A 22,812-nucleotide genomic window follows, 5' to 3' on the forward strand; every position below is an offset into this window, starting at 1 on the left:
ATACACATACAGATGGATCCCAGCAACATGGAAGTAAAATGTGAGCAATTCCTTTTAACACAATAAATGGCTACAATATAGCCCTTCATAGACTAAGTACCGGCAGTAAACAATTGTGTAAAGAACAAGAGGTAACAACAGTTGTTATTTAAAATATAAATTTGGAAGAAAGTTTTTGGGGGCGTCGGGGAGAGAGCATGGCTGTGTATCCACAATTGTTGGACTGTAAGGCTAGAAATGACATTCGTACTCTAATGAAGTCACTGCTCCCATAAGGCAACAGTGGAACTATCATAATGGTCTGGAATTAAACCAGCAATCCAACAGCAGCTGCATAAGAATGTTTCTCTGCCAATCTTAAAACTTCTAATTAGAGTAATACCGTAGGATAGCTCAGCAGCTTCTTTAGTGCTTCATTATTTCTTTGAAAGCATGCAGTAGTGTGTTCTGGTTCACAACAGAGAACACTATTTCAACCCAGTGACTGGCAGAGAAGTACTATTGACTCAAAACTGGTCACACTTCAAAGCATTCGCTGTGATCATTCCTAACATGGACACAGTGGCTCAGAAATGGTGCAGGAACATTGCATATAATCTCAATGAGCAGATGGGATAGATTTGGGAAAAATGTACCCCTGATTCCCATAAAACAGCCAGTGTATGATTCTGAAGCCAGAATATTCTCAAAGTTGTTTATTAATTCCCAATTTTACCATTGAAAAGCCCAGATCTCTGATATATGCAACATATGTTCAAAGGCATTAACACCTCCATTGTAGATCGAGACATTGTAAGTTATTGCAATTGAAACCTGCACCAAATTCACATCCAAAGAGTGACCTTTTTAGTTGGATTTGATCTTTTCTGCATTGGCAGCATTACTTAAAAAAAAAGCTTATTTAGGCAAAAGAATAAGTATGTGGATTTGTACAATAGGGGGTATAAAAAAAAAGATGCTGGCAATCTGATCCATAGCACATAGAAATTGAAAATGGGGGTAAGAGTGCACTGTTCAGCTCTGCCATTCCATACAACCATGACTAATCATCAATTCTAGTAATGTGTTCCTACTGTCTTCCTATATTCTTTGATAACTTTGCACCTCAAAGTTTATCTGTCTGTTTTTAATATATATTCAGCAGCTTAAATTTCTACAGCTCTCCCTAGTGGTTAGTTTCGTACTCTGAATGAAGAAATTTCTCTTCATCTTACTGAACAAAATTGTCCCTATCCTTTGTGGATAATATTCTTCCTTGCTCTTTGAATCAGAATAGGAATCAAGTTTATTATCACTAACATACGTTGCAAAATTTGTTATTTTTTCACAGCAGTACAGTTCAAGACATTCGAAGTTACTATAAGTCACAATACAAATAAATAAATAGTGCAAGAGAGGAATAGTGAGGTAGTGTTGATGGGTTCAGAAATCTGATGGGAGAAAGGAAGAAGCTGATCCTAAAACATGGAGTTGTGTATCTTCAGGCCCCTAAACTCCCTTCCTTGATGATAGCAATGAGAAGAGGCATGTTCCAGGTGGTGATGGTCTTCAAAGATAGATGCTGCCTTCTTGAGGCACTGTATTTTGAAGCTGTTCTTGACAGTGGGGAGGCTTGAGCCCATGATAGAGCTAGCTACGTTGACAACTCTCAGCAACTTCTTTCCATCCTATTCATTGGAGCCTCCATACAGGCAATGATGCAACCAGTCAGAATGCTCTCCATTGTGCATCTGTAAAAAATTTGCTTTGATAAATACGGTAAAGTATGCATTATCTTTGATAAATTTTGCTATTTAGCTATAGCTTGAGTGACTGACGTGTTGAAAATATAAATAAACCATCATTTTATCTTGTAAAAACAGATGATGACCTAATCTCACACAGTGCTCATATACAGTCAATACAAATCCCAGCAATCTAGAAAAATTTTGGCTATGCTCCTTGCACTATGGTACCACATATAACATAAATTCCCACCGTCTCCTTACTTTTTAATGCATCAAGTTCAAAAACAGAGTTTCACTTTGGCATTTTTCTTTGACCTTGGTCCACACTACCCATGTAGGATTCATCCACACAATGGATTTGCACACATCTTTCACTTTTTGAACTCTGTTTTGATAGAGCTTTTGTTCTATCAAAAAGTATAGGATTTTCTAACAGTGCATGCTTGTTTTCTGAAATTCTTTATTCTATTTTCTTTGCTTCATTTGTTAGTTTTTGCAGGTGTGGGTATTGCTGGCAAGACCAGCATCTATTGCCCAGCTTTATTTACCCTCGAGCATGGCGGTGAGTCTCCATTTAGAACCACAGCTGTCCATTGAGTAAAATGTGATCCCACAGTACTGTTGGAAATGGAGTTCATGGGATTAGACTTAATTTACTAAGAGCAATTTTTGTAATACAACAAATTAGCAAACAAAATGCTTAGTTAAATAAATTTTAAGCGGCGTTGAATGAAGCTAAAGAATTACCCAGCCGGCAGAAATTTGGCAAAATGTTCCAAATTATAAGGATATGCTATGAGTGAAGGTTGGTCTTCAAGAGTACAGCAATGGTTAAAGGAGGCATACAAACATACCGCTGAGACTGATCTGCCATTAGTAAGGTCATTTAGGGATAAACGAGTAAAGAGTTTGTCTTCAAAAGGACAGCAGTTGTTAGCGTAGACACGTGAACATATCTTTGAGCCTGATCTGTCATTCAATAAGGCTACGGCTGCTCAGTCTGTGGACTCAGCTCCTCCTACATGCCTTTTCCCCATAGCCATTAATCCTCTTGCTATGCAAATATCTGCCTAATTGCATCTTAAATATGTTTAACGAAGTAGCCTCTACCTCTTCCCTGGACAGAGAATTCCACAGATTCATTACTCTCTGGTTTCTCCTTATGTCCCTCCTAAATCTATTTCCCCAAATCTTGAGGCTATGTCCCCTGGTAGTTCTAGTCTCACTTACCAATGGAAACAACTTTATTGCCTCTATTTTCTCTGTCCCTTTCATAATTTTATACGTTTCCCATTCTTCTGAATTTCCACAAGTATAGTCCCAGAGGACCCAATCTCTCTTTATAGGCTAACCTCCTCATCTTCAGTATCAACCTGGTCAACTTCCTCTGCGCTGCCTCCAAAAGTCCATGTATCTTTGCTCAAGTAAGGAGACTAGAAGGGCATGCAGTACTCTAAGTGCTACCTCACCAGTACCCTGTAGAGTTGCTAACAATCCATTTACCTTCATGACAACCTATTGCATCTGCAAAGCAATCTTCTGTGATTCATACACAAATATTCCTAAGCTTGCTGCAACCTTTCACCATTTCAATTATAATCTGATCTTCCAGTTTTCTCTCCAATGTAGATGACCTCACATTTACTAACATTGTACTTCATCTGCCAGATCCTTGTCCACTCACTTAGCCTATCTATATTTCTCTGCGCACTCTCAGTATCCTCTGCAGAGTTTGCTTCTCCACTCAAATTAGTGTCATTAGCAAATTTAGATATGTTACGTTTGGTCCCCTCTTCCAAATTGTTAATGTATATCACGAACAGTTGCGGCAACACACATGAAGTGCTGGAGGAACTCAGCGGGCCAGGCAACATCTATGGAAAAGAGTAAACAGTTTATGCTTTGGGTCAAGACCCTTCAATCCTGATTAGGGGTCTTGGCTTGAAACCTTGACTGTTTACTCTTTTCCATAGATCCTGCCCGGCCTGCTGAGTTCCTCCAGCATTTTGTGTGTGTGTTGCTTGGATTTTCAGCACCTACAGGCTTTCTTGCGTATGAACAGTTGTGGGCCCAGCACCGACCACTGTGGCATTCTGCTAACCACTAACTGCCAATAGAGAAACATCCGTTAATTCCAACTCTCTGTCTTCTATTGGTTAACAATCTTCTATCCATAGTAATACATTAACCCAACTTTATACATCCTTTTCTTAAACAGGATCTTTCCTTCATGAATCAATGCAGAGTCTGCCTGACGGAACCACTTCTATCCAGACAAGGATTAATTTGTCATGACAGGTATGATGGCAATAGTGGAGTCAGTGTACTCAGAGTTTATGGAGAACCCTGAAAGCAAGTCTGTGGAGATAAGAGATAGTGCACTGATAAGAGACATGTTGCATTGTTCCAGCAACAATATAGAAATAAGAAAGTATTTCCAAATCAGGATTATCTTTGACATTGGCAAGATCTTGCAGGTTGTGATGCTTCCATATGCCTATTGGTCTTGACTTTCTTTGTGTAGAGGCCTAGGTTTCTCAGTTAATGTCGGAGGAGCTTAAGTGAGTAATTGCAGTGCACTTTGTACAGAGTACACAATGCAACCACGGTGCATATTTGGAGGAGAAATTGAATGTTTTGAATGGGGAACAAGATGCCAATTGAGTAACTTTTTTTGCCCCGGACATTAAATTTCTTAAGTACTGAAGCAACTACACTCATTCAGCGATGTGGGGAGCAGAACATCACACTCCTGGTAGAAGTCAAAGATGGTAGAAAAACTTCAAGGTGTCAGGAGCGAAATCACCTCTCTGCAACGAATTCTAATCTTCCTCTCAACCCTAAACTACTGTCCCAACTTTACTATTCCTTTGTTTTTTCAAGACCTGATGTCTGGAATGCTCTGGGAGCGGAGGTGGCAAAATGTAATGCAATTACTCTGTTTAGGAGGCATGTCAAGAAACATGTAAATAAGCAAGACGTAGAAGGATATGGGCATGTGGGATGGGATTAGTACAGATGGGCAGAAAGATTGACAAGGACATTGTGGGCAAAGGATACATTTCTGTTTTATAAAACCCTATGATCAACTTTATTCACATTAAATAAACAACAAAATATCAAATATGATCGTTTTTATCCTGTGAAGATGAATGACTAGTCATTGTCATTATTGTTTTCTCAAATAATATATAGCCAATTGAATCCCAATGAATTGGATCACTTGTGATCTGGTTTAGTTTACAAGCAGTTGGAAGTATATAGTCAACTGAACTAGCTTTACCCAAGTTCACTTGCAGAAGAAGTAATAGCAGGCCACATTTATGGGTAATGACCTTTGAAGACCATATGGTTTAGTGGTATCTTTATCTACTAAGGAGATTCACATTAGTCCTTCTAAACAGGATTTGATTTAAAGCCGAGATGAGATCTAATCAATAATAAATGTCATCAGTCACTGTCAGTAATACCAAGGCCAACACTGTTCACCTAAAGCAAACTTCAACAATGGCAAAAATTTGATACTTATGTTAAAATTTATTAATTGCAGCATCTAACACAAGAAAGGATATCTCAAAGAGATTTACAAAAGATTTATTGGACTCCTAATTTGAAGCAGGAAAGATGGAGGTGACTAATGAATTGCATGGTTAAAGAGATTTAAGAGGCTTTGAATGAAGCCAAAGAATTAACTAACCAGCATAATTTAGGCAGAGTGTATGACAAATTATATAGGGGTATGACTGAAGAGCTGGCCTTCAGGAATACAGAAATGGGTCTAGAAGAAAAGTAATAATTAGTCATTATAGGTGCAAATACTGATAGTGGAGGCAGTATATCTGGAGGAATTTGAAAGCAAGAATGAGAAAATACTGAGATGCTTAAGGACGGGGAACAAGACAGGAAGCACAGATAAGAATCCTAGGGAATGGTAACTTAAACACATTGATTCTAAGAGTGAGAAAAGAAGTGAAATATTTAAATCTGCTTTGAACTATTATTCGTTATTTCACTGGCATGAAAAATATTCGGAAACCACTTTGCGAATTACTTCTAATAAATATGCCAAAAAAGGTTGTTAAAATGGTTGTTAATTTTTTTCTAGAAACAGGGAATAACTTGATGTCATAACTTATGATGATAGTGTCCTGTGAAATGCCCTTGGATCTATTAAAAAATAAGAAGAAAATTTTGTTGTCTTGCTTCGTCCTATCTCAGAAATCTTCCTTAACTTCTCACAACAGTTCTTAATTTCCTGGTTTCTTTATCTGCTTCGTAACAAATTCAGTACTCAGATACTTTAAACTTTTGATCACTTCTTACAAAATATGGGATCAGTCTATTGAGAATAAGTGAAAATTACTGACATTCAACTCAAGGCAGTCTTTCAAACCTGACCAAACACTTTCTCTGTGGTACTTTTCCCATACTCATCCCTTCCCAACCAATTGATCCACATTAGTCCATAGCCTCCTAGGAAAGGCAAGGAAGAAATAAAGGAATTCAAATACTGGAAATTACTCAACCCTGTCAACTGATCAAAAATCAGAGTAGGTTATCAGACTGAGCTTGTTTACTATGTGTGAATCCATTTCCTTAGGAAATAAAAACAAATGTGCCAGAAATACTCAGGAGGTCAGGTAGTGTCTGTGCAGAGAGAAACAGAATCAATGGCCTTTCATCAAAATTGAAATTCAGAAAAAAACATGTTTAAAGTTGCAGAGAAAGGGGAGTGATGGAAAGAGCAAAGGAAATGTCTGAAGAACAAGAGAAAATGAATGACATGTGGTGTTGGTACCAGCTTAAAGATGGAGGTGAACACAATTGTGTTGCTGCATATCTGTTCTCACCTCTGCTTCTTCCATTCAAGCATGAGGATTCTTTGTCCCCATTTTCCACTCCACCATCCATACAGTTAATGAATGCCATCTCCTTTCCTACATCTTAGAATAGTACAGAACAGCCTGTGCCAATCTTACCTAAACCTCATCTGCCTGCCATGGTTCATATCCCTCCATTCCTTGCCTGTTCATACCTCTTAACTGTTGCTACATATCCACTTCTACCATCTTCCATGATACTATAGCATTGTCCAGGATCTGTCTTAAAAACCCGCCTCACAAGTTTCCTTCAAACTATACGTATGCCATCTCACATTTGACATTTCAACCATGGGGGGAAAAAAAACTGATTATTGCCCAGTAGTTCAGAAACTTCTATTAGTTACCAACTCAACCTCCAACTGTCTAGGGAAAGTAATCCAAAATTGCACAATCACTCCTTATAGCTAAAATGCACCAATCCAAGAACCTCTTCTGCATCCTTGCCATTCACAACCCCACCAATTTTGTATCATCTGCAAACTTACTAATTAAACCCACTTAATGTTTTCATTCAAATCATTAATACATATTACAAACAACTGAGGGAACTGCTCCGATCCTTGAATAACACCACTTACCACAGAAAAATGCACCTCTACTTCAATACCCTATCTTCTATAACAAGCCAATTTTGGATCCAATTTACTAAGTCACTGTGAAACCCATGTGACCTAATCATCTGACCAGTCTATCGTGAGACACCTTGTCAAATGTTCTACTGAAGTCCAATTGGATAATATCCACTGCCTTACTCTCATCTATCTTCATAACTTTCTCATGAAGCTCAATCAAATTTGCAAGACAGAGCATCCCCATTCTCCTAACTCCTTTCAGTAGCTCAAATGGATAGTGACCTGCACAATTTCCATCAAACAACTGCTACTTCCCTTCCCAAGGCACTTTCCCAGGTACTTGCTGGACTTCAGAAAAATGAGGATCTCATTGAAACGTATCGAACATTCGAAGACTTAGATTGAGTGGATGTTTTCTATAGTGGGGGAGTCTAGATCATAGGACCCAGCCTCAGAGTAGAAGGACGCCCCTTTAGAACAAAGATGAGGAGGAATTTCTTTAGCCAGAGAGTGGTGAAGCTGTGGAATTCATTTCCACAGGCAGCTATCGAGACAAAGTTATTGGGTATACTTACAGTGGAGGTTGATAATTTTTTGATTAGTAAGAGTGTCAAAAGTTATGGGGAGAAGGCAGAAGAATGGGGTTGAGAGAAATAATAAATCAACCATGATCAAATGGGGAGCAGACTTGATGAGCCAAATGGCCCACTTCTGCTCCTATTGTGTTATGGATTTAAGGAAATAACAAGTGATAAAACCACTGTTCTTCTCACCATCCTCTCCCAAAACACTCATTTCAGATGAAACATTAATACACTTGCATTTCTTCCAGTTTATTTTATGGCATTCAGTGCTCCACTGAGGTTGCCTCTACCTTGGAGAGTCCCAGTGCTGACTGGGTGGCTGCTTTGCTGTACACTTAATACAATTTGTAAGGATGACCCTAAGCTTCTTGTTGCCTGTCAAGTTAGTTCTTCATCTGTCTCTCACTCTGACATTTCTTTTTGGCTTCAGCACTGCTCTAATGAAGCCCAATGCATCTCATCTCCCATAAAAGCATGTTATAGCATTCAAGATATAACACAGAATTTAACTGCTGCAAATAACCAGTCTTTCCAGGTTATGTCACAATTCTGATTTTAGGTAATGATGTAAGGTAAGTTATAATGCTAAATCATATTTTCTCTCTCTATGGATGCTACCTGACCTGTTGGGTATTTCTATCATTTCCAGTTATTTCATATTTCCAGTGTTGGGAATATACCAGGTATTGCTTTCTTTTTCCTGCTCCTCTGTTATTGACTCCCCTCTATTTACATCTCTTCTAGACAAATCAATTGCAACTAACAAACCTTTACCTCACATGACCGGAACAGACAAATGCTACTGTATCTATGTCATTCTATCTCTCTGGATCCTCTTTACGGGGTTCCTTTTGTTCTCTTTACCCCTTCATTTATTCTGCAACTTTAAACATACTGGCTTCCTCAATTTTCCAAATTCTGGTTACTATACGCTGGAACCTTTCATCAAGCAAGACATTGGTTCCAACTTTCAGATTCCTCCATGGACTAAAGTGATTGTCTTTGAAATTACTCTGTCTAGATTCTCATCTATCTCCATTCAGGAGATTGGAGATAACACCACAATAATGGGCCAGATTTCAAACAACAATGAGACAGAGTACAAGAAGGAGACAGAGAGTCTAGTGGAGTGGTATTCAGACAACAATCTTTCCCTCAATCATTGATTTCAGAAAATGCTGTGGAAGACACCACCTCTCTTTATCAATGTCACTAATGTAGAGGTAGTTGAGAGCTTCAAGTTCCTAGGTATAATCTAGCCAGTTTAACCGGTCTAACCAGTTGCCTGCTACAGCACTTCATTTTTCCTGCAAATTTAAACGTGCTTGTTTCTTAATTTTTCTCATATCTCATCTAACTTGAAATATTAATTCTTCTTCTCTCTCTGCAGATACAGCTGGATTTGCTGTGTATTTACAGCATTTCCAATTTTAGTTTCAGATTTCCAGTATCTTCAACCTTTTGCTGTTTATTTAGCTTCTATGTTACATGATCATTGCCCCAGTCAGGAAACAGTTTGGATTTTCAAAATGCGAAGTGAGTTAAAGCATATATTCAAAAATCTCCAGAAGCCTAGTTGTTGAATTATTTAACCTCTTTCATCCGTGAATTCTTTCATATCATCCTCAAAGTCCAGCTTTCAAAAGTGGTAGTGCTGTAATCCTGTGAAATCTGCTACCACTCACATTATTGCTCATTCTATCATTACTTTTAAGTTAGGTGACCCATGCTACTGTGCGGAAGAGCAGGGCAGATGGAGCATTGGGCATAAGTAAAGATGAGGTGCCAGACCAATGATGGTCCAAAAAGATATCTCATCCACAAATTTCCTGTTGACGTGGCAATATGCAGTACGTTGGCCTTACAAATGGCATCCACATTTGTGGATGAATAAATAAAACAAAAAGTATTGATGAATTGCACTACAAATACAAATTTTGTTGTAACTAATATATATATATAATTCCTCACTTTAATTAAAAAGGAACATGTCTTCAATTGTTCTTACTTGACAAAAACAAGCAAAACTAGTTTGTCTGATGTACATGTAAGTTACACATTTATGTAATATTATTAAGCAATCATTAATTACAACAACAGGCTATTGTTTATCATAAGTAAAATATTGAACACCAGGTGCAAAAGTAGCTCAAAGTAAAGGCTTTACCTTTTTATTTTGTTCCACCAGGACCATGATAAGATTCTGGGCAGATTTCCAGATGATCCATAGTAGGAGACTATCAGCCTGTGGATGAAGTGGTCAGATTTGGATCAATATTCTGACAAAGTTTAAGAGTTAAGCTCTATATTGTATTGTGATGTGATGTGGGAGGCAAAGGATTATTATTACTTAACACTATGTCTCAAGATAGCCTGACATCTGTATGTAAAAGACAAATACAAAAAAATGCTTTGGAGACCATGTAATGGTTTTTATGGCAGTTCAAGATTTAGTCACAATTAAACTACAACATTATTATGGTAATGTTGATTGTGTTAAGGGTGTTATAGGAAGTTGTTAACAAATACCTGAAATTCATAATTTAACCAATTAGCAGATACCATAAGAATCATACTAAAATTCTCAATGTGATCAAACTTTGATTAGCTCGAAATAATTATCGCTGCTCACTCATATAAATAGTATACAGTATGAAATAATCCAGGATTACTTATTTAATTATTTAATAGTGATGTAGTTTCAGTCTGCTTAGATTAAGTTCTACCTAATAAGAGCTGACAATATGATTTATAACCTTTTCAACTGGTTTCTTTGCCAACAAACAAGCCATTGGTCCCTGAGGTAAATACATTTCATAGAGTCTATTCTTGTGTACTTGAAGGATCTGGAAATACAGATACAAAATTCCCTAAAAGTGTCGTCACAGGTAGATAGGGTCGTAAAGAGAGCTTTTGGTACATGGGCCTTTATTAATCGAAGTATTGAGTATAAGAGCTGGAATGTTATGATGAGGTTTGTATAAGGCATTGGTGAGGCCGAATCTGGAGTATTGGGTTCAGTTTTGGTCACCAAATTACAGGAAGTATATAAATAAGGTTGAAAGAGTGCAGAGAAGGTTTACAAGGATGTTGCCGGGACTTGAGAAACTCAGTTACAGAGAAGGGTTGAATAGGTTAGGACTTTATTCCCTGGAGCGTAGAAGAATGAGGGGAGATTTGATAGAGGTATATAAAATTATGATGGGTATAGATAGAGTGAATGCAAGCAGGCTTTTTCCACTGAGGCAAGGGGAGAAAAAAACCAGAGGACATGGGTTAAGGGTGAGGGGGGAAAAGTTTAAAGGGAACATTAGGGGGGGCTTCTTCACACAGAGAGTGGTGGGAGTATGGAATGAGCTGCCAGACGAGGTGGTAAATGCGGGTTCTTTTTTAACATTTAAGAATAAATTGGACAGATACATGGATGGGAGGTGTATGGAGGGATATGGTCCGTGTGCAGGTCAGTGGGACTAGGCAGAAAATGGTTCGGCACAGCCAAGAAGGGCCAAAGGGCCTGTTTCTGTGTTGTAGTTTCTATGGTTTCTATGGTTCTATGGAAAAGACTTGCTTGAAACTTTTCTAATTCCTTTGATCTGGATTTATAAACATCATGAAATAAAAGTGTTAAAACATTACCATGACTTTCTTTTGCAAACTTAAATTAAAACAAAATTGATACATGAATTAGCTTCCCTTGTCTTATCTTAGGATTTATCAGACATCCTTTTTGTTAGATAGATGGCTTTCTATTTTATATTTTGAATAACCTCTGAATGTCGCCTACTCTGTCTATGTACATCGGTTCATCCATCATTTAATTTAACACAATGTGAATAGCTGTTAAATAGTCTAATGCCACAGTCCATTAGCCTTGCAACACTAAAATCCTCAATAAAGAGGATGCAAATCATCATAATACCTTCCTCTGAGCTTCAAAATCCTATTAATGACAATCACTAGATTGTACCATCTGCCATTCTATTGCACCCTGAGATGAGTTAACTGTGTAGTCTCTCTATGATGTCTGAGGTCTATATGTTACAGCAGTAAGCTTGGACTTGTTTCTACATTGGAATATTAGAGTAGGTCAAAGCTGTTATTTTCCTAGAACAAATACCATATGGTAATTACAATGCTTACTGTTAATGATAAAGACTTACAGTTTGTAAAGGCTTTCATCATTAAGGTATCTTCCATAAGAACATGATCAATGGAAACAGGATTCTGCAGTAGCCCCTCATGCCCACTCTTTTAAATAAGTTCATGGGTGACCTTTTAAGTCATCACGATTTTCCTATGCTAATCCGACATCCTTTGATTCACTTAATATCCAGAATCTTTGCCCTGAATAAACTCAGTGCCTGAGCCCACCTAATTGCTTTTCTTTAATATATATTCTGTAATATAGACAGCTATCTTAAACATCGTTCACTGCAAGACTCAAAAGCATAACTGAGATAATCTATTTATGTAATAAAATTGAGGGGGAAGTATTTGTTAGGATAGATTGAAGAATGCTGCCTCCTGCAGGATATATTTCAAGAATTTCTACATATATCTAAGAGGTGAATAGCATTTTGGTCTCATCTGAAAGAGAAACTGTAACTCTGCTTTTAATTATTAATAATATTCATATAAATAATCTCATCAATTCTAGCTAAAAGGTACAGAGTAATGCTTGCATCTTGTTATAGTTTAATGGATCTGCATATTTGTTGCTTATTTCTCAATTCTTTTGGTGTTCATGATTATTTCAGACATCATTTTAGGTGAAATCAGGACAAATGGATAGCTATAAATACCACCCCAAGTAGCCTTTTAAGAGACACATTGATCTGGGTTGCAATAGCAGTGCTTTGAGGACACAGGTCTGAATTGACACTGAATAATTCTAATTCTACTAATGTAATTTGAAACAAAAGGGGCTGAAAATGATACTCTTAATCCAAGTGTTTGTGAAGTTTATTGTAACGATGAAAAATAGTGATGATTTCTTTTTATGTCAAATAATTACCAGCTGCTACCAACACTGAAATAATGAGTCGATTTGACAGGTTGCATTTGATTTGTACAAGGGAAGATTAGGTAATGCTTATGAGGGCACTGTCATTTGAATCAGTTAGACTAGGGAGTTATTTATTATGAAATAATCTTTGGAAAAAGGCTCCAAGGAAAAAGCTCCAAAGATATCATTTATCATTACTATGAAAATTATTTTATGTATTAGTATACTTCACTGAAACTAATGTTATTAAATTGCATTTTCAATGACTTATTTTGCAAGATTTTTTATAAAGATCATGTGCAATTTTCTGAGACACTTTAAGCAATAGATTTTAATGTCATTTAGAATGATTTTCAAGGTAAAGTATAATTTTTTATCTATATTAAATGTGAGATTTGGCAATGAATGGACATACAAAAAATTGCCAAACAGCCAATTTCCACATACTGTAGTTTGCTTAAGATTGCTTTTAAATGGGGTAACATGACACGTTGTTGTTTGGCTCTTTCTGAGCAGATTATTGCTGTGCGAAGATTTTGAGTACAAAATAAATACTTAGGTTTAGTGTTCAATAGATGTTGCAAGTTTGAGGAACACATCAGGACTCTGCTGACATTTGTTTTGGTAGTTCTCTGAGGATGGTAAACATCTTCTTGCCGCAGGCCATGAGGCTACTGAACTCCCTGCTGCCGCCTAGGGCTCATCACGTATGAAGTTCCAGTTGTGTTATACTGTTTACTTCTTAGCTAGTGTTGTAAATGCACCTTATGCTAAACGTAAATCTTCTGGAATATATTTTATTATTTGTTAATTTATTTGTGGTTATATTATTTTACGTGCTGTGTGTGAGTTATGTGTTCTGTGCTGTGCACCTTGATCCACAGGATCGTTGATTCATTTGGAGATGTAAGTTCAACGACCATAAACTTGAACTTGTAAGTTATGGAAAAGAAGCGAATTCAGTGCTACTTCATTGTGTATCTCCATCAAGCCACCTGATAGGTTGTGCCTTGTCATGTTACCAGGGAAGCTGTTTAGCAAGCAGGAGGCAAAGAGGACACAAGGTCAGGCAGAACAACACTATTAGTCACAGAAAGGTGTAATAGGTTGAAGAGCTGTCCTTCGCTCTGCAACCACTTCCCTACCCAACCCTATAACACAAATATAGGTGCCGGGTATTCTTTATCCTCTGAACCCGTTGCATCACCCGGAATTTCTTGGAGCCTTTTGCCAGCTGCCAGTCTTCCATTAATTGCCCACTAGCTCTGACTGAATGGAACTTATATATCCTGCACCCCGAACACTGCACCAGAACAAATGCTAAGCCTGCAAATGCCTGATTTAGGACCACCAGGAAACTTCAAATTACATGTCCTTCCCAGCTTATTGTGGCCACGTGGAACCAAGAATTGTGCCTGTTGCTTCCAGCTGGAAGGAAAATAGCACAGGACCTTCCTCCACTCATTGCCTTAAAAGCATGCTCGGGCCAGTGTCTAGTCCATACTGGAAGATGAGTGGTGGCATTGTTGATCCTCTTGGCTGATTTATTTTAGTGACCATGTGTACCCGTGTGAGGTGTGTTACTGATGCAGCTCCTTTAGTACATTCCCTTCGTGTGAGTCACTGCTTCAGACTTTTATTTAGTTCATTTTGCTTAACTTGAACTGTGGTATTTATATACCTAGTCTCAGAACGCCATGTGAATCTTCTGTTTGTTAATAAAATTTGTTATAACTTTATACTACGTTTTCTGACTGCCTGTCTTAAAGAGGTCCAGAACCTGCCTGTACTACTAGCTCAGTAGTTGCATTATGGACAGCCTAAAAACTACAAACAAATGTTTGGGAGATAGATGGGATGGATTTGCCACCTGCTATGTCATCCGCTGATATGAGCACATGATTCAGAAGCAGCAGGAAACTATTGACCATCTGCCTGCCACTCTCGTCCAACTCTCTGCCTCGGTCAAGCAACCATGCCAGTCAGCCTCCTCCCTCTGAACCCCAGATTCCCATGCCCGAAGGTTTCGATGGATCTCCAATCTGATGCCCACAATATCCTGTCATAGTGCGCCTTACACTTCAAGCACCAGCCATCGGCAAGCTCTGACCTGGGCCACTGCCAACTGGGACAATGAAGCCACCATTTGCAACAAATATGAGGATTTCACCACTGAGGTACATCAGGTTTTCAACCATCAGGGAAGTGGAAGGGAGGCAGCAGATCCAATTTCTCACCTACATCAAGGCTCACACTCTGTGCTGGATTACACTGCGGAATTCAGGCCTCTCATAGTGGAGTGTGGCTGGAATGTAGAAACGCTACTGGCCCATTACCCCCATGGCCTCTCGGAATGCTTGAAAGACGAGCTGTCAACTCAGGAGATGCCAACCAACCTTGAAAGCCTCATCACTCTGGCTCTCCATATTGACAAGCATCTTATGGGATCACCCTCCAGATCATCATGAACACCTTCAGAACCCAGGCAGATCGGGAGAGCTTCTTTAACCACACCACCCCCCCCCCCCGCCAGGAGCACGAGTGTTGGTGCAGAAACAACTTGCATGCCTACTGTGGAGCAGCCGACCACTAACATATCAGATGCCCACTGCGCTTGGGAAAACAGCACCTCCCGATGAGGAGTCCCTTATCTTACAAGCTCTCCCTGGCTCTTCATTTCAGCAGCATAGCGTGTCTCACTTTTTTGGTCCTTCTCCACACTCCATCGGCCCTACATGCACATGAGACTCTGGTGGATTCTGATGCAGCAGGAAAGTTTTTGGATCAGACTTTGTGTGTGCAGCTTGGACTCCCTACTGAACTTACAGTTTCTCTCAATCTTCAACATCATGGCCATTGACCGATGCCCCTTGAAGTCTGGGACAGTCAGAACGTGTACACAGCCTGTGCACAAGAGCACCAGAGAGCACCGTGAGTCCATCTACTTCCTCTTAATTGACTCACCCATCACTCCTCTCATCCTGGTTACTCCTGGTTCACCACTCTCGACCCTCACTTTGCCTAGTCACCCATTTCAATGCTGCGTTGAGGATCTACCTGCCTGCAACTTCAGTTGACTTTACCCTGTAAATCCATAGAGATGGAAGAAACCTTTGACCTCACCAAATTCCCTCAGAGATACCACAAGTTAGCCATCGCCTTCATTGAAAGGGAAGCCAGAAACCTGACGCCTCACAGACCACACGATTGCATGGACTACCTCCTCCTGAGAAGTATCCCCCTCTCCCCCGAGGTCATCTGTTCTCCCTCTCCCCTCCTGAGACCCAAGCCATGAATGACTGAATTGCCAAAGCTGTAGCCATCCCATTTCCCAGCCGGTGCAGGGTTCTCCTTTGTCACAAAGAAGGATGGGGGTCTTTGTTCCTGCATTGACTAACATGTACTCAACAAAATCACCATTAACAACCGCTACCCTCTCCTCCTGATGGACAGCGCATTTAAAACACTTCATGGCCCCAGATCTTCACCAAACTGGATCTACAGAGTATGTACGACCTGATCCACATCCGCCAAGGGAATGAGTGGACGGCAGCGTACATAACACCCACAGGTCACTATGACTACTTGGTGATGCCTTTCAGACTTTCCAATAGTCCAGCTGTTTTCCTAGCCTTCATTAACAAGATTCTCTAAGAGATGCAACACAAGCATATGTTTTTATACCTTGACAACATCATCATCTTTGCCAAGAACCCCGAAGACCATGTATGTCGCGTCTATTCAGTCCCTCAGCATCTCCTTGAAAACCAACTGTAATTAGAAAAGTTCCACACCCAGTCATCTCCTTCCTGGGTTACGTCCTTTCACCCCAAGGCATATCTGTACACTCAGAAAGTGCGCACTGTCATTGACTGACTGTGCACCCTAAAACGGCTAGAGTGCTTCTTGGGCTTCTGCAACTAATACCGCTGTTTCATCAGAAACTACAGACAAACTGCCGCTCCAGCCACCTTCTTCACCATCCTTGTGCCTTCTTTTTGTGCAATTTCAGTTCTACACAGCACAGTTATGGAGTAGGAGATGGGAAGCTACACAGATTCGGAATCAAAATCAGGTATAATATCACCATCATATGTTATGAAATTTGTTAACTTTACGGCAGCAGTACAATGCAATACATGATAAATAAATATAGAGGAAGAAAAATGTATTACAGTAAGTATATATGTATGTCTATTAAATGGTTATGTTAACATAAGTAGTGCAAAAAAACAGAAATAAAAAAAGTAGTGAGGTAGTGTTCGTGGTTTCAATGTCCATTTAGAAATCAGATGGCAGAGGGGAAGAAGCTGTTCCTGAATCACTGAGTGTGTGTGTGTGTGTGTTCAGGCTTCTTTACCTCCTCCCTGATGGTAACATCACGCCCTGGGTGATGGGGGTCCTTAATGATGGACACCACCTTCTTAAGGCAGCGATCCTTGAAGATGTATTGGAAACTACAGAGGCTAGAACCCATGATGGAGCTGACCAATTTTACAAGTTTCTGCAACTTACTTCGATTTTGTGCAGTAATCCACCCTGTCCCACACCAAATGGTGATGCAGCCAGTTAGAATGCTCTCCATGGTATATCTGTAGAAATTTGCAAGTGTCTTTGGTAGCATACAAATCTCCTCAAAATCCTAATGAAATACAGCAGCTGTCATAACTTCTTTATAGCTGCGTCAATATGTTGGGTTCAGAATAGATCCTCAAAGATATTGACACCCACGAACTTGAAATTGCTAACTCTCTCCACTTCTGATTCCTATATGAGGACTAGTGTGTTTTCCCTACCCATTCTGAAGTCCACAATCTGTTTTTTGATCTTACTGATGGTGAGTGTAAGGTTGTTGCTACAACACCACTCAATGAACTGGGAAATCTTGCTCTGTACACCTTTTCATCACCATCTGAAATTCTGCCAACAATGGTTGTATCATCAGCAAATTTATAGATGGCATTTGAGCTATGCCTAGCCAGACAGACATGGGTATAGAGGATGGAGCAGTGGGCTAAGCACACATCTCTGTGGTGAGTCAGTGTTGATTGTCAGCGAGACGGAGATGTTGTTTCTCATCCACTCGGATTGTGGTTTTCTGGTTAGGAGTCAAGGATCCAATTGCAGATGGAGGTACAGAGGCCCAGGTTCTGTAGGAATGATGGTGTTATATGCTAAGCTATAGTCAATAAACAGCACCCTGTCACTGGCATTTGCATTGTCCAGGTGATCCAAGGCTGTGTGGAGAGCCATTGAGATCTTGTCTGCTGTGGACCTATTGTGGCAGTAGGCAAATTGCAGTGGGTCCATGTCCTTCCTGAGACAGGTATGGATTCTAGCCATGACAAACCTTACAAAGCCTTTCATCACCATAGATGTAAGTGCTATTGGACAATAGTCATTAAGGCAGCTCACGCTGCTCTTCTTGGGCACTGGTATAATTGTTGCCTTTTTGAAGCAGGTGGAATCTCCTGGCTGTATCAGTGAGAGATTGAAGATGTCTTTGAACATCCAAGTCAGTTGATTGGCACAGGTTTTCAGAGCCTTGCCAGTTACTCCATTGGGCCCTGCCACCTTGTGATGGGTTCACCCTCTTGAAAGATGGCCTGATGTCAGCCTCCGAGACAGAGCACAGGGTCGCCAGATGCTGCAGGGATCCTCATAGCTGTGGTTTTATTCTATTAAATGGCCTTGGAAGAAGGGAGACATTGGCTGATGGGAAACCCCAAGCCCTTCCTGGTTTTGATTGACCACCAGAACCTCACATTCATACAACAGATCTGCCAGTTCAACCCGTGTCAGGCTCGTTGGGCCCTCTTCTTCAAACAATTCAACTTCACCATCTCCTACTGACCCGGTTCAAAGAACACAAAAGGTGGATGCCCTGGCACGACAATTTGACCCAGCGGAAAAGGAGATCAACCCTCAGCCCATCATCCCATTCTCCCCATCATCCCATTCTCTCCAATCCTTGCCCCAATCATCTGGGACCTTGACATCCGGATCCACTAGCCTCAGCAAGCGTAAGCCTAGTCCAGCCGACACACCTGACAACTGCTTGAATGTGCCTGCAGCTGTCCACTCTGATGCACTCCCGTGAGCCCACTCCTCACCGGCTATCCAGGCGCACGATGGACTCTAGATATTCTGCGACACCAGTTCTAGTGGCCCACCATGATCACAGATGTACATCAGTTCATCGCTGCCCACCCTAGTGTGCCTGGTCCAATTCCTCCAACCGGGGGCCCTCTGGGCTCCTGCGGCCCTACCAGTACCTCAGTGCCTATGCTCCCACATTGCCATGGATTCATCACAGTTTTGTCACCTTCCGATGGGACCATGCAGATTGTGATAATGGTGCCCAGTTCTCCAAGGCAGCCCACTTCAGTGTCCTCCCAAAGCTTCCATCGGTCCCTGAGAACCTGGTTCTCAACCCGTAGTTCGCCTCCATGGCTTCCCTCAGGACATTGTGCCAGACTGGGCCCACAATTTACCTTCTGTTTCTGGCAAGCCATCTATCTGATTCCTCCTGCGTACTTCAGTGAGTTTGTCCTCTGGCTATCATCCGCAGACCAAAGGTCAATCAGAAAGAGCCAGAGAAAGTGGGGAAGTTTCTGCGATGCTTCATTGTCTTTAACTCTTCCACATGGAAGAAATATCAGCTCTGGGCCAAACTATCGCACAATTTACACACCTCCTCTGCCACGGGTATGTCACCCTTTGATGTACTTCATGGCTACCAACACCTGTTGTTCCCCTTGAAGGAGCCCATGGTGGAGGTTTCATCCACCGGGTCCTGGTTTGCCACTTCTGGAATGCTTGGAATAAGGCATAGAAGGCTGTTCTAGCTGCCACCCATACCTGCTGCTGCCAGACTACTCTGGTCAGGGGCATGTGTTTGGCTGCCCTCCCAAGATCTGCTCCTACACACTGATTCTTGCCAGCTCTCACCCTGGTTCGTTAGTCCTTTCAAGCTCATCCATCACATCAATCCAGTCACTTACGCTGTCCCTCAGGATCACACCTACCATCCACGTGTCCTGTCTCAAGCCTATTATCTACCCACCTGAGCCTGTACTCCAGAATAGGATGATGGAAGGTGATCCAGTGTACACGGTTCACTGGTTGATGGATTTGCGTTGCTGTCGATGGGGTGTGCAGTCCCAGGATGACTGGAAAGGGCGTGGCCTGGAGGAGAGGTCTTGGATACCACCCAGTTACATCATGGATCCATCTCTCATTGATAAGTTCCACCAGACCTATATGGGCCATCTGGGGGTGGCCATAGGGCATGGGGCTTTCCTGTCAGGCCTGTTCCCTCTGACACCTCAAAGCCTGCACATGCAGTCACCTCCCAACTAATAGGAGTCACCTGCCCCTCAATCAAGACTAATCAACTGCAGCCTGTGCAACCCCAATTCTTATCCACAGTCCTTGTTCACTCATCGAACCAGTCAGCTTCAACCAGCTGCTCCTATCTTTTACTCTTCCTGCTTAAAGTTTACCTTGTTGCCTGTTATGTTTAATTTCTGTTTCTCTTGCTTTGTGGTCCTTTGTGGCTTGTTATTTTAAAGTTATCATACTCCACTCCTTTGCTTTTGGGTCACGCCTCCTCTACATATCCTGACGGATAGATCCTCTGAGAAGTTGAACTCCAGAAACTTAACTCCACTCATCCTTTCCACTGCTGGCCCCTCAATGAGGGCTGGTGTGTGTTATCACAACTTTACCTCCCTGTGCTCAGAGACAATTCTTTGCCTTTATTGGTTTTGAATGCAAAAGTGTTGAAACACCACAGAGCCAACTGATCCTGGATGATCCTCATTGCCATCTGAGATTTTACTAATAACTGTCATGTCATTTGCAAACTTATAAATGGTGTTTAAGCTCTGCCAAGCCAAACAGTCAAGAGTGTGCCAACACACTTGACTACTGTTACACGACCATCAAGAACACTTACCATGCCATCCCATGCCTTCACTTTGGCAAACTTTGTCATCTAGCTGAACTACTGCCATCATACAGGCACGACTGAGCATTAGTGCTGTTGACTACAAAAGTATGGTCAAGGGAGGTGGGGAGCCTTTACAAGACTGCTTTGAATCAGTAGACTGGACCACACTCAGGGATTCACATTTGTATATGAACGAATATTCCATGGTCTTCCCGCCTAATCATCTACCTTACATCTCACCTGCCCACTGCTGCAGAATATTTACTGATCTACATGGCTGTATATGTGTAAGCATGCATCTCTTGCTTGCCCCTGCTCGTAACCTCAACCCTAGTCTTGAGCTCTTTTAAGATTGCTATGAGGTCCCACCTGCTAAAAGAATGTTATTTTGGGAAGAGTAGAACTTATTTTTATGAGGGATTTGCAAGAGGTTAGTCACTGGGCGCAAAAGTCCAGGAAACAAATCAAGAGTTCATTGGGACAGTCAATAGGACGCATATGATAAAATTCTTGGCCATTGTCAAAGCAGCTGAAATGGTGAACGGTATAGTAGTGGCTAGTGTAATGCTTTACAGCACTACCACTAGGAGATTTATACGTTTTCCCCATGACTGAGTGGGTTTCCTCACACATCCAAAAGCATACAGATTAGTAAGTTGTGGGCATGCTACATTGGCACTGGAAGCATGCTGTCATCTGAGAACTGCCCCCTCCCCACTTCTTGGACTGTGTTGGTCATTGATGCAAACAACATATTTCACCGTATGTTTTGATGTACTGTACGTGTGACAAATAAAGCTAATCTTATCTTAGACTGTGTATGATATAAAACCCCTTAACTTCTGTGGAGCCAGAAACCTAGTCTTCCTTGTAAGGTAGTGGTACCCAGGTCCATTTCAATGTTTGTGGACTGAACAGTCTTGCAACATCCAATGGCTGATCTCTCATTTTACATTATACTAATAAAAAAAAATTGGACAATACCCAAGAGCTCCAGTCAACCCTCAGGACTTGGACTACTATCAGCAAGGCTCTTGGTACAATTTTTAAAATACACATTAGACGGTGTTACAGCACTCTAACCAAATATTGTGCATGGAGAACAAGCTGATCATCCATGTTCAGGACAAAAACTAAAAATTCATTGAAAAATGGAGCAGGGTGGAGAGATACTTAATATACTGGGGAACATTTCTGCAGTATACAGCTCTGGAATAAATTTAATTTGAAATATAACATTACTAGGAAAACTGTCGTACATTTTATAATAACAAAGAAAATTGTGCTATAACTTGACCTTACAAACGGAAGCCATTATCTTGACTAAAATGTCAATAACTGATCTGTTGCTGTAAATTTCTATAATGACACATCACTGGTAACGTACTCAATTCCGTTAACTGGATATCAAACTTCTTTTTGCGTAATTGACCCAATAAATGCTTCAGACGCTGAGTTTATTCTGAGTACTTCCTGTAACTATTGGAGTAATTTATGAGTAGAATTAGTTAATGTGCTTTAACAAAGGCACTTACATTTTTAATAGAAATTTACAGCACATTACAGGCCCTTCAGCCCACAATGTTGTGCCGACCATGTAACCTACTCTAGAAACTGCCTAGAATTACCCTACCACTTAGCCCTCTATTTTCCTAAGCTCCATATACCTATCTAAGAGTCTCTTAAAAGACCCTATTGTATCTGCCTCTACCACTGTTGCTGGCAGTGCATTCCACACACTCACCACTCATTGTGTAAAAAACTTACCTCTGACGTATCAACTTCCAAGCACCTTAAAACTATGCCCCCTTCTGTTAGCCATTTCAGCCCTGAGGAAATCCCTCTGGCTATCCACATGATCAATGCCTCTTATCATCTTATACACCTCTGTCAGGTCACCTGAAATCCTCGGTTGCTCCAAGGAGAAACGGCCAAGTTCACTCAACCTATTCTCATAAGGCATGCTCCCCACTCCAGGCAACATACTTGTCAATCTCCTCTGCACGTTCTCTATAGTATCCATATCCTTCCTGTAGTGAGGTGATCAGAACTGAACACAGAACTCCAAGTGGGGTCTAACTAAGGTT

This window comes from Mobula hypostoma, chromosome 13, assembly GCF_963921235.1.
Source record: "Mobula hypostoma chromosome 13, sMobHyp1.1, whole genome shotgun sequence".
Taxonomy (NCBI): Eukaryota; Metazoa; Chordata; class Chondrichthyes; order Myliobatiformes; family Myliobatidae; genus Mobula; species Mobula hypostoma.